At 38.4% G+C, this 23,744-nt stretch overlaps 1 protein-coding gene and 1 long non-coding RNA gene across 17 annotated transcripts in view; one reads left to right on the top strand and one right to left on the bottom strand.

The window, feature by feature from the left end:
- The window catches only part of Tenm3 (teneurin transmembrane protein 3), a 2,500,614-nt gene that overhangs the window by 1,887,628 nt on the left and 589,242 nt on the right, over window positions 1-23,744 (top strand). The window contains exon 1 of one of the 16 annotated variants that reach the window (XM_058571194.1): window positions 3,372-3,539. The exons of 14 other annotated variants lie outside the window; for them this stretch is intronic. The gene's annotated coding sequence lies outside the window, so the exon portion shown is untranslated. Of the gene's footprint in view, window positions 1-3,371; window positions 3,540-4,018; window positions 4,172-23,744 lie in introns of those variants that run through there. One more of the 16 variants, XM_058571195.1, reaches the window with a different exon arrangement.
- Window positions 1,276-3,999, bottom strand: LOC124075575 (uncharacterized). The gene is made up of 3 exons (XR_006846100.2): window positions 3,425-3,999; window positions 3,079-3,222; window positions 1,276-2,922 (listed from the first exon to the last, which is right to left on the bottom strand). It is a non-coding gene; the product is annotated as an uncharacterized LOC124075575 (long non-coding RNA).

Here is a 23,744-nt window from a genome sequence, read left to right as displayed (position 1 = left end):
AGGCTGGATTTTAGGAGAGGAGAAAGTAAATAGTTTCTAAATCAACAGCCTTAGGGGAGAAGCACCTGATGCTCCAGCTAAAATGGGCTGGCATCACCTTCAGGTGGGGTACTTGACAACTTGGCTGAGGTTTAGCCCATGGGGAGTTGGACCCCTAGAGCAGGCTGGCATCAGCTCTGTCTCAGCGGCTGGGCAAGAACCTGTCCTTTTCCCATCCTTCATTTCAGATGGCACAGCAGGGATCTTTCCTAAGCTCAAAGTGAATCTGGAGGATAGGCCCATTATCTTCCTCCAGAGCACATTTTAGAGGTTTGTTAAGGCCTCAGGCATGCATTTCCCCGGGTAGGGATAGGGGTTTTGAGGGAGGCTGGGTCATATTTTCTTTTTGCAGAGCTGTATATCTGTGTGACAAAGGGTGGAGGGGCCATGGGAATGCATGCAGCCAGTTTGGACCCCATTATCTGGTGCATTGCTGGCTGTTTAACACCACAACATCACCAGCAGTGTGGGCAGTTTGCTGCGAGCAGAGGTTTACAAAACAGACAGCGATGTCTTGCATGTTTTCTCCTACTCCCCCCCCCCCCGCCTTTTTTATTACTGCTGAGGGCTTGGATGAGCTACTAGCCATTCCCGCCCTCCCATGACAACACCTCAGTGAGGCAAAGAGCCTGATGGTCACGTAGTGAGCTGCCTCTATGCTTTCTAGGGATGCATTTGGAGGAGGAAGCATGTGGTACAGTTTGGCACTACGTTATCAGTTTTCCTTAATGGCCTGAAACAACCGAACTGTGTGTGTTATGTGTAAAAGAGAGACACTGACTCTGTGGAGACACAGGTTTAACACACTTAGACTGCTGGGACTGGACTACATGTTGCACCTTACAGTTACTGGCAGATGTCATAGAGGACACCTGCATGGTTTGTCCATGTGACACCCTGGCATTGAATACACAGTGCTGTAATAATGAGTTCTATAGTTTTTTTTTTAATCTAGTAGTGTGAATGCAAGAAAACAATATATACTAGATATACTGCATCCACTTAGTGTGAATGTTCAGCACCAAGTACTGAAAAAATTTTGAATATAACTGTAACAGGGAACTGGGCTGGAGGAGACAAGCTCCAAGATTTATTACCATTTCTAAATTTTATGAGTTCTATTGTTTCCTTCGTTTGTTATCAGTGTTAGCTATAATGAGGGTTATAGGGGGAAAAAAAGAGCTGAAAAGAAGACCCCCCCCCCAAGGTGGCTCTTCTGTTCTGGCTTCTTTAGGATAAAGGCAGTCTTTTCCCTTTATTGTGTATTCTTACTTAGCAAGGTACAAAAGAGCAAGGAGAGTTTTACTCAGACATTTGTAAAGTTTTAAACACTTAAAATATATTTGTGAGAAATGGACCACAAAAGTGATTTATTAAGCATCCTAAGAGTTTCCTTATGATCATGTTAGAGATGCAAATTTTGAGCAGTTGGCCTGGTCATCTTGTAATATCTGAGGTATATCTTCACAATTGACATTTTTAAAGATAATGAGAATGGTTAGAATGAGAGGGAGATATAATTCATCCGACCCCACAACCTTATTTTTTTTTAAGTGTGAAATTCGTGCAGCAGGACTGTTCCCAAAAACGTGTGTGGGGGTGTTTTGCATCATTAGCACCCAGGAGCGGGGTCGGGTTTGCTTATTAATGGTACTTCTCAACGCGTTGCGGTGCGCTGGCTCACTTAGCAACTTCGGGAACTCAAGACTATGTATGAGTCTGGGCACGGTAATTCGCTCTCAAGGATTCTTTTCTTTAATTCTACCCAAACTTTGGAGAAACTATCATAAAAGTGCAGGCTCTCCTTGGAGGCGTCGTCCTTCTTTTCGCGAATGCTAGATTTGATCTTGTTCTGCACGCAGTTAAAAATACAAATGTCTGTCTCTCCGGCGGAGTCAGGTTAGGTACAGGTTGGTAGAATCCTCTGCTCTTAGAACGTGGAAGGTGAATGAGAAGGCTCGGAGCGCATCAGTTCTTCTGCTACGCAGCTGGGGAGAGGTAGGGGTTGGCGGCGGCCCGGGGAGGCCGGGACACTGACTCTACCCGCAGGCTGGCGGCGGGTCCCAGCGGAGGGCGGGGAGACGCTCCGGCGCCCCACCGGGAGCCACGCGCACTCCTCCTCCCCAAGCTCACACTCCCCACCCCGGCCCCTGCAGAAGCGAACGGAAAGGTGCCTGGTAGTGGCAAGGGGCTGGGAAGCCAGTGAGCGGCTCTGTGAAGGTCGCGGGGTTTGGTGCTCTAAAACTCCGAACAGTGGGAACTTCGGGCAATTTAAAATGCTCTCCTGCAGGGCTTTCTGCTCGCCAGCGGCGGCGGCGAGGGAGGGGGCTTTGGAAGGCTGGGATCCCGGAGCTAGTTTTGATGGGAACCAAAGTGAATAGAAAGTGGCATTGCCGCGGACAGCAGTAAACTTTTTCCCCCTCCCACAGCAAACAAAATTGAGGCAGGGGCAGTGTTGGGCTACAAAACTAAGGAAAGACTGGAGAAAGAGGCGGGGGATGGGGGGGAGAGAGAGTGGGGAAAGTGGGGTTGGAGGCTTTAGAGGACTCTAGAGTGCGCCCCTCGCCAGTTCATACTTGTTGGAGGTACTTGAACCCGGAGGCGAGCACTTGTTTTAGACAGTGCAGAGCTCGGGCTTGTAAGGAAGTCTAAGGGTTTAGTGCAGCCCTCCCCTGTCCGAAGGTCATTTGCGCTTTTCAGTCTCGGAGGAGAGGACACTCTGGAAGGAAAGGCGCAGGTCATTTTCAGATGCTCTGTGAAGGACGGGCCGCCTACCGGGGGTGGCAATCCTTAATTATACCCTTCTGCCTCGGAATCCATCTTCCCGGCAGTGTCTTGCACTCCCACCTCCTCGGGTGACTCAGCTGACCTGAAATGCCCACCCTACGGAAGATCAAGAAAAGTAGTTTTCTAAGAAGGTTAGAGGTTTGATTACACAGAGAAGTGTTTCCACTTAAGTCCAAAGCAATTACCCGCCCTTCCCCCAGGTCCTCCTCTCGGTCACCGGGAGAAGAAAAGGACAGACCCCCACGCACGTACCCCCACACTTTGTTGGTGCGTGTGAATTTCAAATGGCGCTGTAAGTTCATTAGTGTTTGCAATCAGCGGCGGGCAGACCCCTCATCAGAGCCGAAAGCCGGCAAGAGCCATTCATCAGCGTGAAGTGTTATTCATGGATGACCCCTAAATCACGGCAAGAGTAGTAGATGCACTGATTGGTCACAGCATGGGAGCCTCGGTGCTTTCCCCGAACCCGACGCGGCCGGGAGGAGGGAGGGAGGGAGGGGCGGCGAACGTGGTTCAGTCCGGCAAATCCCATTTGACAGAAAAAGGCAGTAAACGGGGAATCTCTTTTTTTTTGAATAAAGAAGAAGAAATAAAGTACCTGTCATCTTGACAAGTGGCGGAGCGGAGGAGTCAAGGATTATAAATGATCACAGCCGGGTCCAGCTCGCCCTGTGATTGGGCTCTCCCGCGATCAGCACCGGGGGAAGCGTATGGTAGGCTCCTCTCCCCTTCTCTCTCTCTCTCTCTCTCTCTCTCTCTCTCTCTCTCTCTCTCTCTCTCTCTCTCACACACACACACACACACACACACACACGGACACGTGTACGCGCCTGATCTCGGGCACACTCGGCCCGGAGCGTCCCCCCTTCACACAATTACGGTCCTGGATGCTGCTCCCTGGCACGGCGTCCTGCTCGCCTCCTCACCTTTCCCTCCTCTTCTTCCTCCTCCCTCGCCTCCTCTGTCCTCCCGCTCCCGGCCGAGAACCGAAAACTCCGGGCCGGCCTCGCCAGCCGCGGAGGAGGCTGGAGGGGGCCGGCGGGAAGGGAGAGGGGGAGAGCGCGGGGGAGAAAAAGAAAGTGAACTCATTGGCGCTCCGCGCGCGCTTCCCTCCCCTCGCCGCGTCCCTCGCCCGCCGGGGCCGGGCGGTGGGCAGGGAAGGAAGTTGTAACACTTGCTGTTCTCCCCCTCCCCGCCCCCTCTCCCACACTCCGCTCCCTTGGTGGGGCCCCCTCCCCCGCGCCCGGCTCCTTTGAATTTGGCCAAGCGCTGGGTGCGCGCTGCTCGGGTGGACGCGGCTGCTGCGGCCGGGTAACGAGCCGGCGGCGCGGGCGAGCCGAGCGCGGTAAGTGCGGCGCCGCCGCCGGCGCGCCCTCCTTCCTTTCTGGGGTCCTAGTGCCCGGGCCGTGGAGCCGGGAGCGGGCGGGCGTGCGGGCGGGAGCGAGCTCAGACAGCGCGTTTCTCCGAGCTGCTCTGGGAGGCGGCAGCAAGTTGGCCAGCCTTGCTGGCGGAGGAGCATCTCCTCAGCGTGCAGGCTCCCCTAGGTCTGGCCTCCGGGTTCCGGCCTCCCGGTCCCCGCCCCTCCCTCGGGTCTGACACCTCGACTGCGGGCTCAGGTGGGAACTTCACCCGCGCCTCTCACCTTGGGAGCTGGGCATCGCGCCCACGTTTCGGGGTGCCGCGGGCTGCCGGGTTCCCCGAGGAAGGCAGCCCAGAGCTGGGCGCTCGGTGGGGGCAGGGAGTCGAGACGGTCTTGCCCTCATCGGGATGATACGCAGTTTTGTGGCGAAGCCCCTCGTCCTCCACGAAGGTGTCTGACAGGATCCTGTGGGGCTTCCAGCGAGCGGGAAGCCTGGGATCACCACTTTTCTGGGAAGTGGAGAGAAGGCTTCCCCAACTGCCAGGCAGCCAAGTTGGAAAGGAGTGAAGGAAGGAGAAGTAGGGGCTGGGGGTTCTGTGGGGAGTGGTGGATCACCACTGAAACTTGATCTGGAAACTCTGGATGGGACTAGAAACAACAACAAAAACATATTCTCAACTGGGCGGACGAGTGTGCAACTCAGTGCCCCTTTCGTGTTTTACAACCGGTGTGAAAGGACTTCAAATATTTTAGGTTGAGGTGGGTTATGTCTAGTCTTTGCTGAGCATCTTACTATGCAGTCCGGTTCCATTCACTGCTTCACCTTCAAGATAGTTGTAAAGGTAACTTGTTAATTGTTATTGTGGAGAAAGGATAACTGTGTATAACACAGCAGATACATTTGTTTTCTGAGGTCATTATAATTCCAGGCTAAAGAAAAGTTTCCAGGTAGTTTTGAGTGGGTGAAATGGAATGAAAGTGCAAGAACTGTCCTTGCACTTTTTACAGGGCTCCAGGCATCTGGGATGCCTGGGAGCAGGGCTCTCTCTTCATAATACTTTATTTCTTATCTTCTGACAATGTATTTGTCAAACATTTGTAGACTCTGGCAGAATCCACTGGGTGGTCTTTTAAGTAGAAATAGAAATATGTTCAGGCATTACTTCTCCCTTCTGTTGTGAAATGGAGAGAGAGAGAGAGAGAGAGAGAGAGAGAGAGAGAGAGAGAGAGAGAGAGAGAGAGAGAGAGAGAGAAGGTTGACCTTTTTGGCTAGCTTGGAAGAGTACCCCCAAAAGTGGTGTTACAATTTAACAGAATTGACATGATTTCCTTAGTGCTAAAAATATGATGCATACCCCCTCTCTCCATCTCATACCTGCTTGGAAGAAGCATTTCTAATTTTTCCTAGTATATTAGGAATAGAGTTTATATTAGGAGTAGCTGTACAATTATAATTCATTATAAAATTTAATATTTCAATTAAAACCTAAGTTTTTATAAATACACCAGTACTCTTACTTCATGCATTCCTTGAATTCACTTGCAATTATCTAAAACTTCTAGCTTAATATTTGAAATTCTTGTATGAGCCTAGAAAGTTTCGATTTGTGATTCTAAATGCAGAGCAAATATTTAATTCTTGATCTAAGAGTGAGAGGTTAGTTCAGTAATAAGACTTGCTAATCCCACTTTAAAATGTCATGGCATTCACAAATTATTCCTAAATTCTTCAAAGATATGGGATTTATAATGAGTTTAGTTATTCTATTGTGTATTCCAGGATTGTGGTATCTCTCTTCCTGTTGCATTTTTTCTTGGCAATCTTGCCTCTTTTTTTTTCCTTACATGAATTTTAATATTTCTCTTATTCAGAGGTACTATTTTTTTCTAGTAGTAAATATATTTTATTTTAGAAAACTTAAATAGATATACATATATTATTAGGGAAAATTGTTCCTTTGAATGAGACAAATATGTATGTACCTACACTGCACAGTTTTATGGGAAAAATGTAATTTTACAAAAACTATTCCAGTGTTTATGTATTTGTAAAACTATGAGTATCCTATGCCAGTAGGTTAAGGTTATTAACCTATAGAAAGAGAATATCGACTCTAATAAAGATTGCTTCATTATTTGAATAAAGCAGATAGATTTTTAATAGAATTGTGACTAGTTATTTTTCCAAATGGAATCGTTTTGTATAACTGTTTATTTTCTAGAAAGAAAGGTTTTAGGTGAAGCATAGAGGCTTTTCTTACTAAAATCTTGTAGGCGTGTCATCAGTCTTTTGGTTGGAAAAGGAACCTGCTTTATTAGGAGGAAGACAAAGAAAGATAAGAAAGCTTATCTCTGAATAGAAGAGAGCTTCTAAATAGAGCAAAAAGTTTTAAATTTATTCAGGAAAAAAAAAAAAACTAGCTAAACAATAATGATCCAGTTAGTAAGTTCAAGCTTAGCTTTCTTAGCTTTGCTTCTGAGAGCTAAGAGTGATTATTCTCTTTGTAAAAAGTCAAACAAATAAGAAACCAGGAACAAGTGGATGGCTATCACTGTGAGTAGAATGACTGTCAGAAACCCTGAATCAGTGTTCAGCTGGATGTACAAAAAATGATGTTTTTGCAGCAGTTGTGAAAGTATGTTTGGATGAAGTTGATCCTATTTACAATTATATCTCCAGAAATATGTCCACAGTGAAATCTTAGTCAAAAATAAAAGTGCCATAAAGCTAACTTTATTAGTTATTAATATTGATTATTTTGACAAATACATATACCTTTTTTCATTAAACTTTATTTTACCCTTTAAAAATTTGATTTCTAGATGGCAACAGAATGTCATCCAGGTATTATTTTTATGTGAATCAGTGTATTCAGCAGCAGTAATGAATTGTCTGCCCTTTTCTTGAAGCTATGCTGTAGAGACCTGTTAAGCATATTCAATTATATATTGCCTTTTATCCAATATTTTATTTGTTAGTCAAATGTCCCTTTTGACTTTCAGGACATACTTCCTTTACGTTGGTTGAGAGTGTGAACTAAGAATATAATAATTTGCTGCCAAACTTTTTCTCTGATCTGTTCTTTTGTATTTTTAGTTGAAATCTGTGTTAATGTTTGTCTCATAAAGTGGGACGATTGTCCAGAGAAGAATTTAACACATACATTCAGAATGAAGAAATATACTGAAAAGGTAGCACAATAATACAATGTTATTTACACATTTCAACAACTGAGTTTTAAAAATTATTTCATGTAAACTTCTTTTAGGTCACATTTAAAACCTAATTTTGGAGATATTAGTTGTTTTAAGAGTCCTGATAAGAAATTTTGTGCTTTAAGAAAAAATGTCTTAGTCTGAAAACTGATTAATTGTTGTGTCTTATAAAACCTGATTTATTTTATACTTTTTTATACCAAGCATTACCATTATGAAGCTCTCCTTCTAATTGAGATTAATGTTTCTGAGCAAAGAAGTGGTTTGGAGGGCTGCATTCATTTTGAGTGCTGTTATAATCAATTTTAGATACAGCATTCCACAATGGATCAGTTTGCATCCAAACCTGCCTTATTATGTAGAATTAACTTGTTGGTGATTGATAGTAATACTTCTCCATCTTGAAAAGTCATTTGTTTTCAAACAAGTGTGATGGCTTGTATGAGTTACAAAATATTGCTTCTCATAATTAAAACATCCTTTTGAGGACCTAATTTGAACTTTTTGTAAGAATTATATGAAGCATGTGGAAACAATTCATTAATGTATTTTCAACTAAAATAGCCTTTTCCCCTAAATACAGTTTGCCTCAAGGTATAGTTTCTTGCCCATCATAGGGATTTTATAACTTTTTGAGTCATAAATGGTAATTATAATGCATCTAGATTATTTCCTTTTTTGTTTACTTCAACATTCTGGTGAATGTGTCAAAGATTTCTTAGAATATAATTGTACATCTTGTTCATGTGTTACAACTTTATTTCATTAGATAGTAGGCATAATCCTGGAAATGAAAGGTAATGCATATAGAAATATGGGGAATATTTTTGTACCTACTGTGATGTTTGCATTCGTTTCTTATTTGTATCCAGTCAGAGTCAGCTTAATTAGTTCATTTCTTCTGAAAGATCACATTAAGATTTTCTTGGTCTTTGATCCATATTGCATTCTTTATTGTAGTTTCAATATATTATACTTATAGTTTCTATAAAATAAAATATTAAAGGCATAGAAAATAAGATGATTAAAGATATTCTATATTGTGTATAGGATTTCTAAAGAAAGATATAACTGCTTTATAATGCATGTAAAGTTCACACAATGATATCATTCTTTAGTTTCTGGCAAAAAAAGACTTGGTAGAAACTATGTTCCTTGTTATATTTTAATTTTCTTCTCTGTAATGATAGATTATTGGCGTTAGGTTAGTGTTTTTCACATTTAAAACATTCATTTAATACAGTTTTAAATGCTCAAATAACGCATTTGAAATACCGTTTCTTAAGTGTTATCTTAGACCATGATGATATAAACTATCAAAATGTAGAAACGTGCATCAAGCTAAATAGGTGTGTCACCTAAACTACAATAGGAACCATTCATTTGAAGGAATTTTAATAACTATTTCCATAGTTTTGATTAAATAACAGGTGATCGGATTGTTACATCAGCTACATAGAATTTGTTAAAGATAGTGATCTACTCAAACCTGTGCCTTTCTACTTCATCACTTGCAAATTCATGTCAGTGTCATAGAACATACGTGTAAGTTATATGTGTACATGTTTGAAACAGTTTCAGATGATGATCACGATGATGTTGATTGTGGTGGTGATGGTGGTGGTGGTTGTGGAAAACTTACTGCTCCAATGATACCTTCATAGAATCTTAGAAGAGCTAGGGATGGGGTAGCGCTGACTTTTCGAGTAAGTTTGTGATAGGTGGCAGTCTTAACTGAGTTCCAAGATTTCCTTCAGATAATAGGTAGTCCGAATATGTCTAGAAACAAGTAGGGAGTAATGTAACCAAACTGTGGTTACATTCTTTCTTGTAAATGTAACAGTTGATCATCCTAATATAGATGTGGCATTTGTCCTGTTTCACTCTTTGTCATTTGCCTCATATTCATAGCCCTTTAGTGTACACTGGAACAGATAATACCTTTTGAAAATTAAATGTTTCAAGAAATCATGCTGCATATAATCACACTTATATTCAGTAGTATAAGTTATATAATTTATAGAATTCTATGAAAGTCATTATGGACTACCAATTTGTTGAAAAGGCATTTGTGAATATTGTGGAATGGTTTTGCTTCTACTACAGTAGTTGGTGAGGGAAGAGGGTGATGTGATTTGGTTGCCTTGAGATGGGGTCATACTATTTCATAATAACTAGCTATTTTATAATGGGTTCACTGAGTCTCTGCCTTAAAACCAAAAACAGAGAGGAGGGAAGGAAGAAAGAAAAAAGAGAGAGAGTAAGGCAAAGAAGGAAGAAGGGAATGGGAGATGGGTGAGAGAGGAAGAGGAGAAGATATGAGAATATTTATAAGTAGTGATGTTCCTTTTAATGTTTTCAGTGTGTTTGAGGGGGGAAAAAGTGAAATCTAAAGGGCAAATTTTGTCTTTTAAGTTAATTGGGTAAGTACAGAAGAAAATTACTTAGAATTTTTTTCCCTTTTAAGTACATGCATTTTAGATTCTTGCTTAAAAAATAGAACACTTGTTTTTAAAAGTAATCCAAGAAATTTCAAATATTGTATATATTTCTTTATTTTGATGGAAGAAAAGAAATGCCTTAACACTTGATTTTGTAGGCATGCTTTCTTTGTATGTGGGACTGATCGTGAGTTATAATTTTCTTTATAGAGACTTTAAAAAAAAATCTCAAAGTGATTTTTTACAAAGATTATTTAGGAGATTACTTACAAAGGGCACTTAATTTGATGGACAAAAAGGCTCTTAATCTATGTATTTCAGTCATTTTGTCAGTTCTTCAATTATTAGGCAGACTTACCAGACTTTTTGTGATAATTCCTCTTCAGATGACTGTAATTTAGAAAGAAACAGCATCTTGGTAAGGACTGCCTTTCCTCAGTCAGGTGTTGAAGCAGTTCTGAATGTGGTGAATATCCGTATGAATGTAGTGCAGCACCTCTGGGTGGTAGGATGGCGTGACTTTTTCGTCTCCCTCTAAAAAGAAAGAAAAGCTACTTTTTCATTAGAATAAATGACTTCATCTTGAGTTAATCTCGACTAATATTTTGTGATCAGAACTGTTGGCCTCCTCTCAGCTTGAGGAGTGTCTTTTTGATAACAGGGGCGTTTCCAAAGAAGTCCTCATTCCAGACCGACTCCAGCATCTCTATTGTGTCCAGCCTTTGGCTCCTATACTGGCAAGGTATCTTAGGAGAGTTAATGTACTTGGACTGCACATTGGAAGGTATGTTATGCAGAGAATGATAAGACAGGATTGAATTATTTTGATTTAATTTACAACAAGAAATGCATGAAGATTTTAGTGGGTTTGCATGAGGAACATGCAAATATGCTAATGTTGGAATATGTTAATTATAAAGTGAACTTATTGAAAAGTGTATCTATTGTTTATTTTCAGTCTACCAGATGCTCTGTTAAAGTGAAACACCTATGGTAATACTTTTATTAGAGAATTTTGGATTTGACAATGTGTAAGTAGAAAAAATTGGCAAGAGACTCTTAAAAAAAAAAAAAAACTGGCCTGGGGCTTTTTATTTAAAATCATTATGAAAACCAGGAGAATAAAGCTATAAATTTATTTCTTTCAGAATTTCTAATAACTTTCAGCTAAAGAAAGCTATCAGTCCTAAGGCTTTTAAAGAGAAATAAATCTGCAACTTTTTTTTCTCTTAGGAACAACAACAAAAAAGTCATCTTCAATGGTGTTATTGCATTTTTATATTTATAAGCAAAAATAAAATGAATATTTAAAAATGGTAATTTTCACATTAGTTTTTGTAATGATGAGGATAATAAATGTAGATTACAATACTACAAATGATAACAATCCAGTAATTTAAATAAATATTATAGATAGGTGACTCACTATAATACTGAGGAATAATGTAAACAACCTTATTTTTTCTATATTGTCACAACAAAAATAAGGCATTCTTTCAAGGAGATTGCTAAATTGTGTTATAGTATCAATAACAGTTGGAGAATAACTTGACACAATAAAAACAACTGAAATGTTAATCCTCATCGTGTTAGCTAGTACTTTAAAGAAATACTCCAAATGAATTAGAAAAGCTTTTGAAAAGAATCATATCTTCTAACAGAAAGAGAGTATATTTGTTGCCCTGCAAAACTATCAATGAACTGAGGTTCAGAAAAGGGTGAAGGCTGCAGAGAACTTTTGCAGAATGTTATCCTTAAAAAATTAGAACAGAGCAGACATTTTTCCATCCAGAATATATTTGTAAGTTGATATTTGTATTTTCAACTTGTTTTTCTCCCTTGGATGTGCTAGAATATTTAGCATTTAAAATGAATTTTAATTTAAACAAAAATTTAAACTGTTTTATTAAGGTAAAGTATGCCTGTTGAACCAGAGATAAATCCTCAACTTCATGCTTCCTTGTAACTCTCTCTTGCCAGGTATGAATTAATGCCCTATCATGTTTTCTGTGATTGAAAAATTAAGTAAAACAAAATTCTTCTTAAATGTCCATTTTTTTTTCCTAGCATATGAATCTCTGAATGAAAAGACTATGGCATTATAAAAATTTTATAAACACTGTTTGTATAAGTTGATTTGCCAACAGAGATTTTTGTAAGTTGTTACTAATCTTAAAAATTACATGTGTGTTGTGCACTTTGAATTAATACTTTATTAAAGATGAAATACTTTTTAAATGTTTTCTACTCCATGTTTTTATCATTATGTAATTTTCTATAGTATTTTTTTATATATGGTAGTAGATTGCAGAGTATTTGCATAATGTTGTAACTTAAAGGAAATAAATCAATGTAAAAGATTAATTAAAAATTTGTTCCTGCCAATGGGCAGAATCATAGCCTTTGGGAATGAGTCCCCTGTGTTTCTCCTTTTATAGCAAAGCAACAAAATTTCTTTTTCTTTTTTCTCCAAAAAAAAAAAAATTTTTTTAATATAAATATTGGAGCTATAATACCTTTTAGTTGAAAACGTAAACAGAGAAGAGCTAATTTTATATATTTACAAATGCAAATGTTATTTTATTAAAGTACATCTTTAATAATATTGATATTTATTGTTTATCACAATGTATATAAGTAAACTTAGTAATTTAAATTATTTATACTTACGGTTTTTATCTGTTACCTGTTTCCACTACTTGGGAATTTAAAAAAATTTCTTTATATAGATTATATGCTCCAGAGTTCATAATTTAGGAATTAAGAAATATTAGTAATCAAAACATACAGAAATTTAAACCTGTGTTTTTAAGGAAGCCTAAAAAAATGATCAGGTAGATATAGTGTTCTAAAAATCATAAAACCACCTTAATTTAATGAATACTACTTTTTACATAATTTATATTCTTGGAAAATATCTAGACATGCATAAAACCTACACAGAGAGTCAAAAAGTTATTTATTACAAATATGAAAGATAAGTGATGTATTTATATTGCTTTCTTGAAGTCATAGCATGAATTTGTAAAATGTTAAATTTTGAGGTACATCCATTCTTGGTATTCTGGTTTAAAATAATTGTAATTAGATTAATAATCTTGCATAAGTATAATGTGAGCCAACTGGGTCAACTCTTAGTTTGGGCTGGATAGAAATCTGATCTTTTTCTTTAAGTTTTATGTAAAATCTGCACCTTTAAATAAAACAGTTCAATTCCACTTGCAGGTGTTTGCTCTGTTGTGATAAACACGCCATCCAAAAGAGAGGGCTGAGTGCTTATTTTTTGAGGGGCCATCAGGTTAACTGTCCTCACATCATCTGATGAAAGTATTGTACTTTAGCTGGGAATTTGAACATACCAGGTTTGGTGGATTTACATTTAGCTATCAGCAAAAGGTAATTCAAATGGCTCAAATCATTAATGTATCACAGGTTTCATTTAAATATGATGTAAGGTTTGTGGATTGATTGTGTAATTACCACTTGAGCTTTGAAAAGGCTATGTAATTCACTTTGAAGATTTTAAATGTTGAGGAAAGCAAAGTGTAAATAGTTCTCAGTCTTGGAGAAAAGATTATTAATGTAAGCCTTTAGGGATTTTCTTATTATTTTATTTTTATCTGTATAAAAACCACACATTCCAGGTTTTAGATCCCTTAAACTTAAGTGTAGAAGATAACTATTTGATTTAGGAATAGATGTAAATTATTAATGCACATCATGCTTTGTATTTTCCAAAGGGAAATCTCTCAAGCCTTTCTAGGTGAGGTTATGGTTCTTTTGGGATAAAGAATCATTGATATAAATAGCTAATTTTGGTGGAAGAGTGTTACATAGTTTTTAAGTCCTAGTTATTACTTTTAAAAGAATAGCCAATCAGAAGTACGAAGCTTTGTGGATAAGCTAGCTGCCACTCTTTGATGGAGGATTATACATCCTCCCCTAAGTCTATGATCCCAGAATCTATTACACAGTAGTTTTATCAAGTAGCATTAGGCTAGTTGGCCTTCATTTCATTTCCTGTAAATAGTTAAGTTGATTCATTTCACAAATCTAAATGTTTATGTACCATTTTAGTCTAAATGTATATTTTAAGCATTAATGGATTTGACTACTAAAATCCAGAAGTTAATATTATGATTCAAGACAATGAAGCCAGAAAAGTTTTGAAGGGTGCTTTTCCTGTTATGTCAGATAGCCAGTGAATTGATTACCACGGGGTACTTGGTCATCTAAGTTGCTTACCTGCTCAGTAAAGACTGCAGTCTGTGACCTGAAGGAAGCCCTTTGTGAGCTGTACGCCTTGTTGGTAATATTGAAAGCAACTTGTATGAGAAAGAAAATTGTGACATTCAAAAATAAATATATAGGAGAGTTTAGTTAATTTTCTCAGAATGCATATGTAAAATAGTGAGCATATTATAGTGTGTTTTGATTATGGATTTTAAAAAATCATGAAAGGACATTATGTTATGTGAGTATATTCCCACTGGGAATGACCAATTTCTTGGAAAGCATGAGTCTGATAAAAATGTGTTATTCTCTAAGGAGACCTTTTCTTGGTCAAAGAAATGTATTTAAAATTAAGTAGTCGGATTTGTTCCTATGTCAGTTTTCCTTTAGCCAGTGTCAATAAAATAGAAGACAATTAAAATTGGAAAATACCAAATAGTGTTTAATTGTCACATTTTGATTGTAAAACACAACTAATACTGTATACGAAAGCAAAGTTTTTATGGATACTTAATTTCTGTTAATAAACGGGCCCTTGTTTCAGAGGCTACTAAATTCTAAAATTTTTAAAAGAATAGGAAAGTTGGTTTTTTTTATAAAATAGCAAAGTGAAAAAGTACTCTAAAATTGTTCACAGTTTCAGTAATTTCAATGTTTTTAATAATCATTGAAGCATAACATCAACTTCAAAAGATGATTCTTTGTCATATTTCTGTTCTGATTTGTCATAGATAAATGAATCTGAAAAGCTGTTTTCTATTTTTAAATCTTAAAAATATTTGTAATAAAGAAACTTTAAAGATTAATTTTATGATCACTTTAATGTAGTGGTTGATTTTTTAAGATTTGATTAAGAATTCAGGATTATGTACCTATTATAAAGATGTTAAAAATAAATAATACTACATAGACCAGCTAGATGTAACCAGATTTCAATTAATTTATAAAATTTTTAGAATAAAAAGAATTTAAACAAGAAAAATATTTTAGATAAATAATATTTAAATTTCCCAATTTATTGCTTATGAAGCACAAGTTTTGATACATATCTTACATAATTTTCCGAGAAACAGTCATCGAATTTACTATTTCTAATTCATAGAATATATGTGTTTTAATTTAGTGCTCAGAAGTAATACAGATTAAGGATTTTGAAGAGCAGGTTTTCTTTCTATCTTTCATCAGCTCTGTAGCTGAACCCTTACAATCCCTTTCTTCATTATTGTAAGCCACTATCAGATTCTAATCTTCACTGTCTCCACAGCTGTTTGAGATTTTTTTTTTGCAAATGTAATTACAAGTACATGTGTTTTATGCAACTGCTTCCTATAAATGTTTATAAAGGAAGGTTAAAGGAAATCAGAACTATGTTGTGTATGTATCTGTGGATTAATCTCTTATTTTTAAAATCATTGTGCCAGTGGGTTATTAGGAAGAATTTCAAATGTTAAGTCACAACGTTGGCTAAACTGATATTAAGCAAAAAATAAAAATAAAAACTTACAGAAGATGTATCAGTTCTCCAGAATAAGTACATTTTTATGAAGTTAAGCACTATTGAATCAACTGGTTACTTACTGTATTTCCGTGGGCATTATTCTAAAGTGATGGCCATGGTTTAAACACCAAACAAATATGATATGGTTATTTTTCATCTTTACGAAGTATGATATAGGGATTGGAGTCACTCAGTGGTAGAGCTCTTGGCTAGCACATGTGAGGCACGGGGTTCAGTCCTCAGCACCACATAAAAATAAGTAAAATAAAGGCAGTGTGTCCATCTACAACTAAAAAAAAAAAAAAAAAAAAAAGGTATGATATGGTATCATAGAGAGAAATGTTTTAAAATCCTTGCATTTAATTTCATGTATCAAGTTGGGGAATGATAGGTGTTGCATGGACATTTAACAAACATTCAGTGATTGAACCCTATAGAAATTCAACAGTATGCATTTTGGAGAAAAATAAAAAGGCAAATTCTGCCTATATATAAACCTTAAAAAATGTTACATTTGTCAACTTTTAAGGCTAGCCCACCTTATTTACTTATAGCATCTCTCTCTTATTCTGTCAGATTTTTCCACCTCTATGTACAGTAAGATAAGTAAAGATATTTCTGATATTAAAAAACTGTAGCAAGCTATTGAGTTCATTAGTTACTGCTTTTGATTGTACAAGAGGTTGTGTATTAGTACCACTATTTTTGTTTTCTTCTTACTTGAGATGTTAGAGAATATATCTTGTGAAAATTCCATGGAGTACAAAGGTAAGGGCTGGGATATCAGCCTTCTTTTGGAGTAAATAGGCCTGTACTTGGTACACATCATTTTTTTGGTACTTTTTATGTCAGCATATTGATTATGGAAAAAAGCATTCAAAATGTTAAGGCCAAAACAGGAAAAGATTTTAAGAAAACCTCTGAAAATTTTTCAGGGGGGAATGTATTACTTACTAGTGAATATATATATATATATATATATATATATATATATATATATATTTATATATATAAATTATATATATATTTTTTTTCCTTTTTGTGGGGCGGGGTACCGGGGATTGAACTCAAGGGCACTTGACCCCTGAGCCACAGCCCCAGCTCTATTTTGTATTTTATTTAGAGATAGGGTCTCACTGAGTTTCTTGGTGTCTCACTTTTGCTGAGGCTGGCTTTCAACTCACCATCCTCCTGCCTCAGTCTCCCAAGCCACTGAGATTATAGGCATGAGACACCATGCCCAGCTCCTTTTACATTTAATATGTAAGAAGTGAATAATAAGTTTCTGCCATGGGACCAATAAAAATAATTGATCTATCCATATATCATATAATATAGCTCTGATTTGAATGCATATCTTTGTTTTAAAAAATTTTTTTGAAGTACTGGGGTTTGAACCCAGGACCTGGTACATGCTAGGCAAGTACTCTACCTCTGAGTTACATCCTAACCCTTTTTTAAAAATTTCATTTTGAGAAGGGTCTCACTGAGTTTCCAGGGCAGGGTTTGAACTTGTGGTCCTCCTGCATTAGCCTCCTGAGTAACTGGGACTACAGGCGGGTGCCACTGCACCTGATGTATATTTTTAAGGAGCGTTCAATTTACACAGCTGTTTTTCCTCTCCCAGTTCATTCAACTCAAATCCCAGTGCTCCTATATCCAAGTGATTGTGTCCTGGGAAAGATAAGAAGAAACAGAACATGCTTTCAGATCCCTAGGAAGATTTCATTTGTGATTGAAGCATGCTATAAAGAGATAACTGTCAGTTAAGGTTATTAAGAAAGCAAAGAGAGGTCATGGAAGAATGACTATGTTAGTCAAATTGTACTCTAATGGCCTGTGGACCTTTGAAATGCAGAGAACTAATGGGAGCACCAAAACTAATGTTTGTAGCATGTACTCTCCATACATCATACAGACATTAGCCGTGCCTTGAAACTCTTTGGGAGAGATCTTGAGGTACTAACTACTAGCAAACAATTCAAGTGGTCTGAGGTTCACAAAATTCCAAACATAGCTGTGTACCACCCATGGCCATAGTCACCCAACAAAGTAGGGCATTGGAAGCCAGTGACCTGGGAAGGGCAAAGGCTGACCGTTTTCCTGCCTCCCTGTGGAATAACTTGGCAAATGCATGTTGCCCACAAGCACTCTGTGAAGATAGAGACAGCTTTAGCTACTAGCACAGTGCCTGGCCCTGAGGAGCCCATCAATGAATAATTGATGCAAGAGTGAAATCTTCCCTCACTCAACATCAATGCCAAGTGTCCTCACTAGAGAATTGTTCCTCTCCACTAAAGGTCTCTGGCTTCAAGACTTTAAGTCACTGGGGACTGCCCAGGTTCTCAAAGTCGATGGTGCATGTTGAATTCATAGTACCAACCGCTATAGTTCGTAGATGTCTAGAACAAGGCAGGAGTTTGACCAGGAGAGGTAAGGGGATTCCAGGAAAGAGAAACAGAATGAGCAGGGGAGAGATCAGCAGTAGCCAATCTAAATTTGCAAGCAGGTAACAATAATGCTGGCAGGTAACATCGATGTGAAATTGGCCAGATTATTTGCATGTTACATTTTTACTTGTACAATGATGCGTTCTCTCATGCCTCTTCAGATATGTAGTTCACTTTGCTCCTCCTTTGTCCATTTTTTTTTAAAGGAAAAGTGGCATGGAGAAATATTTCTTTATTGTTAGAAAAATAATGGAGCATGTTTGATAATAAATGAAATGGATATAGCCTCAGAGTCAGAGGGACAAAAGGCATGGTGGGGACTATGAACTAAAGGGCACATGCTGTATCCAACAGGAGACATCCCATCACTCCTCTAGACTTGCTATTGCCACGTGAGCGTGAAGCCTAATGTTACCAGATTGTGAGATTTTTCAAGAAATGCCAGAATATGAATTATGTGAAATCTCTAGATTTTTAAATGTTGGCTCATTGGGGGGGAAAAAAAACAACACACAAAACACACAGATAAAACAAAACACGTCTGCAGGCTGGGTTTGGCAGTTGGTCCACCAGTTTGCAACCTGTGATAGAGATGCAAAGATCTGCATTATGTATTTGTGAGGCTGTGGATGAGCAGTAGGACTAGAGCACAGGATCCCCCGTGGAAAAATCTGTGATGAGTTTGGAGAGAGAGTTTGGGTCCAGATTGTGGATTATCTTAAATGTCATCCTCTTCTACCCATTTTGGAGAAGAAAATGTTTTCAGTTTTCAGTACACTTTTTCCTGCTTTGAAACAGAAACCCAGGCTGCCAGCAGCCCTTCTGTAAGCATTATTTGTGCCAAGGCTGTAAAGGGTTAAGTGACAGTAGAAGTTAGGGCCTATCCTTTTTCCCTTTCATCTATCCACTTCAGATCCTTCTCTTCTTATCTCCACTTTCTGCCCCTCTGGGACTGGTTACTTATTTCTTGACAACCTTAATACACCTATCATTTGGGGGGAACTCCAATGCAAGTTATGAGTAAATTTTTTTTTTATTTGCTAGCATTAGATTCTTACTTGAATCCAATACTACTAAATTCTCCAAGAAAGAAAAATCCAAAGTTAAACATGTCATCTTGGACTAGGTCATAACCCTTATATTAATTGAATTAAAAGAAGAATAAGTGTTCCTTCGTTTACTGCCTTTCATTCACTTTTTGGTGACTGAGATGAGCTCTGGCACTAGAGAATTCTTCAGATCTAATTTCTGTTATTTCCTTGCTGTGTGACCTTCGGTAAAGCCACTTCATCCCTGAGCCCCATTTCTTCACGTAAACAATGGGGTTGGTAACAGTGGCTTGTCAAATTGCCGTTGTCTGGCACCTGGCACTGGGCCCTGCAAACGTGGACATGGTGGGGATGGTGATGGCAGTGGTGGCTTAGGTTAATGCAGTCATTGTCAGTGGTACCGTATGTGAACATTGTGCTCATTGGTATGATGTTATATGGGTTTTGGAGTCAAATTTTGAGACTGAAATTCACATCCCCAGTTATGTCAAGGGGTGACTTTAACCTTCATAAAATCGAGATGTTGATATACCAACCTGTGGGGTGGTTGTTGGGATGAAATGAGCTAAGGTTTGGAGTGGGCTTAACGCAGAGGCAGGTGTGCGGTGAGTGACAAGCAACATGTATGAGCACGTCATGTATGTGTGCATCAAGATGGTGATGCACGCTTTCCCACAGTCAGACTGCCGGATGGAGCATTTGAACTTTGGTAAGAATAACTAAAAGGTCGTCACACAGCTTTCAGTATTTACTTCCAGTGTCCCCTAGAGTATTACTTTTAATTTATGAATAATTCTTAACAACATTGATTCCTTACTTGCTGCATTACCCATTAGAAGCAGTCAATTCAGTGGTCATTTCAAGGGGAGCAGGAGTTGAGACACCTGGTTCCAGTCTGGCCTGTTGGAGAGACAGAAAAGTGACAGCTTGTGGTGTCTTATCCAGGGAGCAACCCACAGAGTGGCTCTGGAGTAGCAAGTGTGCCTGGTGAAGATCAGGCATCACATAAGGAAGAAAACAGGGTCAGGTGTGGGACATACACAAGTAAGTGTATGAAAAAGAGAAGATTCTTGACATTTCTAGGGTTATGAAATTTATATTTAAAATTTACTTAGTTGCATTCCTTAGTGATGTCATATAATCGGGATATTTTATGGGGGGGGGGGGAAATCTGACTTATAAAGGTCAACGTTTTAAGTATATTCTGGTTCATTTTTTATGAAATGAATATAAGTGGTTGCTTTTCTCCACATTATTATTGAAATGATCTAAATATATATTTTACATCATAATATTTAGAGATTCCAGGAAATTTTTTAATGAAAATTCTGTGCTTAAATATTATTATACAATGGCCAGGTGCTAAGCAACTCAGTGAGACCTTGTGTCTAAATAAAATATAAAAAGGATTAGAGATGCGGCTTAGCGGTTGAGTGGCCCTATGTTCAATCCCTGATACAAAAAAAAAAAAGTATGATGCACACATATATCCACTAACATATTAGTTAATGCAGTGGATTTCTTAATATTTTACTCAAAAGAAAATTTAAACGTTTGTCTGTGGAATGTTAGTTGGCTCCAATGAAAGGTAGTATCCTGTTTTTCAGCTCTATTGTCTTTGGGAAGTTATTTATTAAGCATCTGAGTCCAACCTTTTGCTTAGATTTATGAGAGAGTTACAAAAATAATAGAAGACATATATTTTTAGGAGCTCTAAAAATATTATAATTAAAGAAAAGAACTAACAATGTAGAACTAGAATTAAATCTGAATAAATTGTATAGTCCAAGGAAACTGATGAGAGTGGATTGTGGGATTAGTTCCACAATCACCTCAACCTCATTATTTTTAATATAGTATTTTTGATCACTGTCTTAGCCTGTTTATGCTGCTATAACAAGACACCTGAGACTGGGTAATTTATAGAGAATAGAATTTTTTTTTCTCAGCTATGGAGGCTGGGAAGTTCAAGATCAAGGTGCTGCCAGGTTCAGTGTGTGGTGAGGACCAGGTTCCACTTCCAAGATGGTGCCTTGAACATACTGTGTCCTCACATGGCAGAAAGAATGGAAGGGCCAAAAGCATCTAGCTAGTTCTTTCAGTCCTTTTCTAAGCAGTAATCCCATTCATGTGAGCAGAGCCTTATCACCTCCTACTGCCCCACCCACCTCTTGAGACTGTTGTATTGGGGATTAAGTTTCAACATGAATTTTAGAGGGGACATGAGCATTCAAACCACAGCAGTCTCTTAGGCTTGAGGAGCAAAGCTGCCCCTTCTCATGCATGTGTACTGTCATTCTCTTGGATTATGCTAGCAGCTTAAGAGCCTTTTTAAAAGACAGCTCCATGCTATACTACTCATGTCTGATCAGTTATCAAATCCTGCTGGTTCTCACTCCACTGAATTTCTGATACCACCCCTCCTTGTCATCCTCACTGTCAATATCCCCATTTGGGCTTTTATCATCCGTCATCTCAATGACTACAGGATGTCTTCTGCCTGGGCTTCCTGCCACCAGTCTGTCATCTCCCCAATCCATTTTTCTAGTTTTTCCTGGGAAACCATTCTTCCTCATGTCCTGACCTGAGTGTGTCACTCCCCTCATGAACTTACAGTGGCTCCCCTTTATAGGATGAAGTCCTGACTCTTTAGTATGTTAGTTGATAGACAGACTGCATGATCCAGCCAAGATCTTTCTGACCTCAGTTATGGTTGTGTACCTCCTGTACACACATGCGACTTTACTTCCTTCTTCTCAAGCACAGGACAAGTCTTCCCACCTTTGTGTCAGGATAAACCTTTTCTGCAAAACTGTTCTTAGTAGAAATAATTATATTTATCTCTCTCTTTTAGCTGCTATACTACTATAATAACTGTAGATCTATTTAGCATTTACCTCATTCTGCTTTTTTAGTTTATTAGAATTAAAGGTTTCTAAAAGGCTGGGGATATAGCTCAGTTGTAGAGTGCTTGCCTCACATGCACAAGGCCCTTGGTTTATATCCCCAGCACTAAGGGGAAAAAAAAAAAAGGTTTCTAAGAGTAGAAAAGAATTTAGAGATCATACATATGTATTCTCTTATTTTAAAATTGGACAAAACTGAAGTTTGGATAAATATGTAGCTGTGCCTATGTCTTCTTGCCAGTTGACCTTGCATTTGATCTCAGCAGCATTCTGCAAAGACAGCTCCATTCACATTGCTCTGAGACAGTTCTCTTACCTCTCCTCTTGCATCTGAGTGGTTCCTCTCTATTTGTTACTGTCTCGACCTCTTTTACTTGGCCGGCAAATGCTGGAGTTCCTCAGAAACTCGCTGTCAGCCCCGCTGCCCTTCCACTATGTCCCAACCCTTGCAATATCATAGATTCTTGCGGCCTCAGAGTTCACTCATGAGCAGACAGTTCACAAATACTCCCTCAGAATGTCTCCTCTTGGCTCCAGATCTGTGTATCCAGAGGACTTCTAACTTATCCAAACAGGAATACTCTGAAAATGAGTATGGGCACATGATGCCAGGACAACTAGCCTGAACTGGGAGAGTCCTGAGCCAGCAGGACCTGTGACGTCTTGGGCATACTGAACCATTTAACATGTCCTTTGATGTTTCAAAGTCTTTTAAATCTAGCATGTTTTCTGAATATATGATCTTTGCCAGAAAACCTAATCCTGTCCCATTGGCCCAGACTCAGTGAATGTCATCACTACCCATCAGGTCGTCAGGCCAGAAACATTGAACATGTCCTTGACCCTTTCCTTTGCCTGACTTCATATATCTAGTTCATCATCATAAGGACTTGTTTATTTTACTTTCTGATTCTTTCAAAATCATACAGTTCTTGCATCAGCACTCCTGCCATTCTCATCCAAGCTCCTACAACATCTGGACTGGACTCGAACAGTGACTTCCTAACAGATTTCCTGACATTCTGTGGATCCTTCTCTGACTCCCTCTCCATACATTACAGTGATCTTTTAAGAATGCAAAGAAAATCATATTGTCCCAGTTTTAAACAATTGCATAATATAAACTTTTATTACATCTTTCCTTTCCACTTGATTGTAATGCCCATAAAGCTAAGGACCTTGTTTATTTTGTTTTCCTCTATAATTTAACCATATAATTTATGTATGACATAGCACCTCATACATAATCCTCCATAACTATTGGCTGAATGAGCAAATAGAATGAAAGGCCTAGCGTTTTTCAACATGTCTTCAAACTACAAGTTTTGGAATCTCTGTATTCCGTGTCCCCCAAAGGTTTTAACCTTCTTGAATGTCAATGCAATGCCATTCTATTATTTACTACTTTTGTATTTATTTTTTCATTTCAGAAACGGGATATTCCTGTATACCCTTTGTCTGTTCAGTGCTTTTCAACCATAGCTACATCTTAGAATCAGTCCCCTAGGGGGCTCTCAAAAAACATCATTGCCAAGATTTCACCCAAGACTAATTCATTCAGACTTTCTAGGGGTGGAACCTGGTCATAATCAGTCACTTTTAAAAGCCTCCTAGGTGTTTCTAAAGCACAGTCAGGGTTGAGAAACCACTGGTATAAATCCAATCATCCTTCAAGTCCTATCTCAAGCATCATCTCCTCCAGGGAAACTCATAGATTCCTCATTTTTTCTTAAGATTTAGTAGCTTGTAGGGGAGCGATTATATG

Source organism: Marmota monax, unplaced genomic scaffold (assembly GCF_021218885.2).
Source record: "Marmota monax isolate L192 unplaced genomic scaffold, Marmota_monax_Labrador192_F-V1.1 WCK01_AAM20220418_F8-fsc00113, whole genome shotgun sequence".
NCBI lineage: Eukaryota > Metazoa > Chordata > Mammalia > Rodentia > Sciuridae > Marmota > Marmota monax.
Note: the sequence above shows the minus strand (reverse complement) of the source record. Positions and strands in the feature narration are given on the sequence as shown.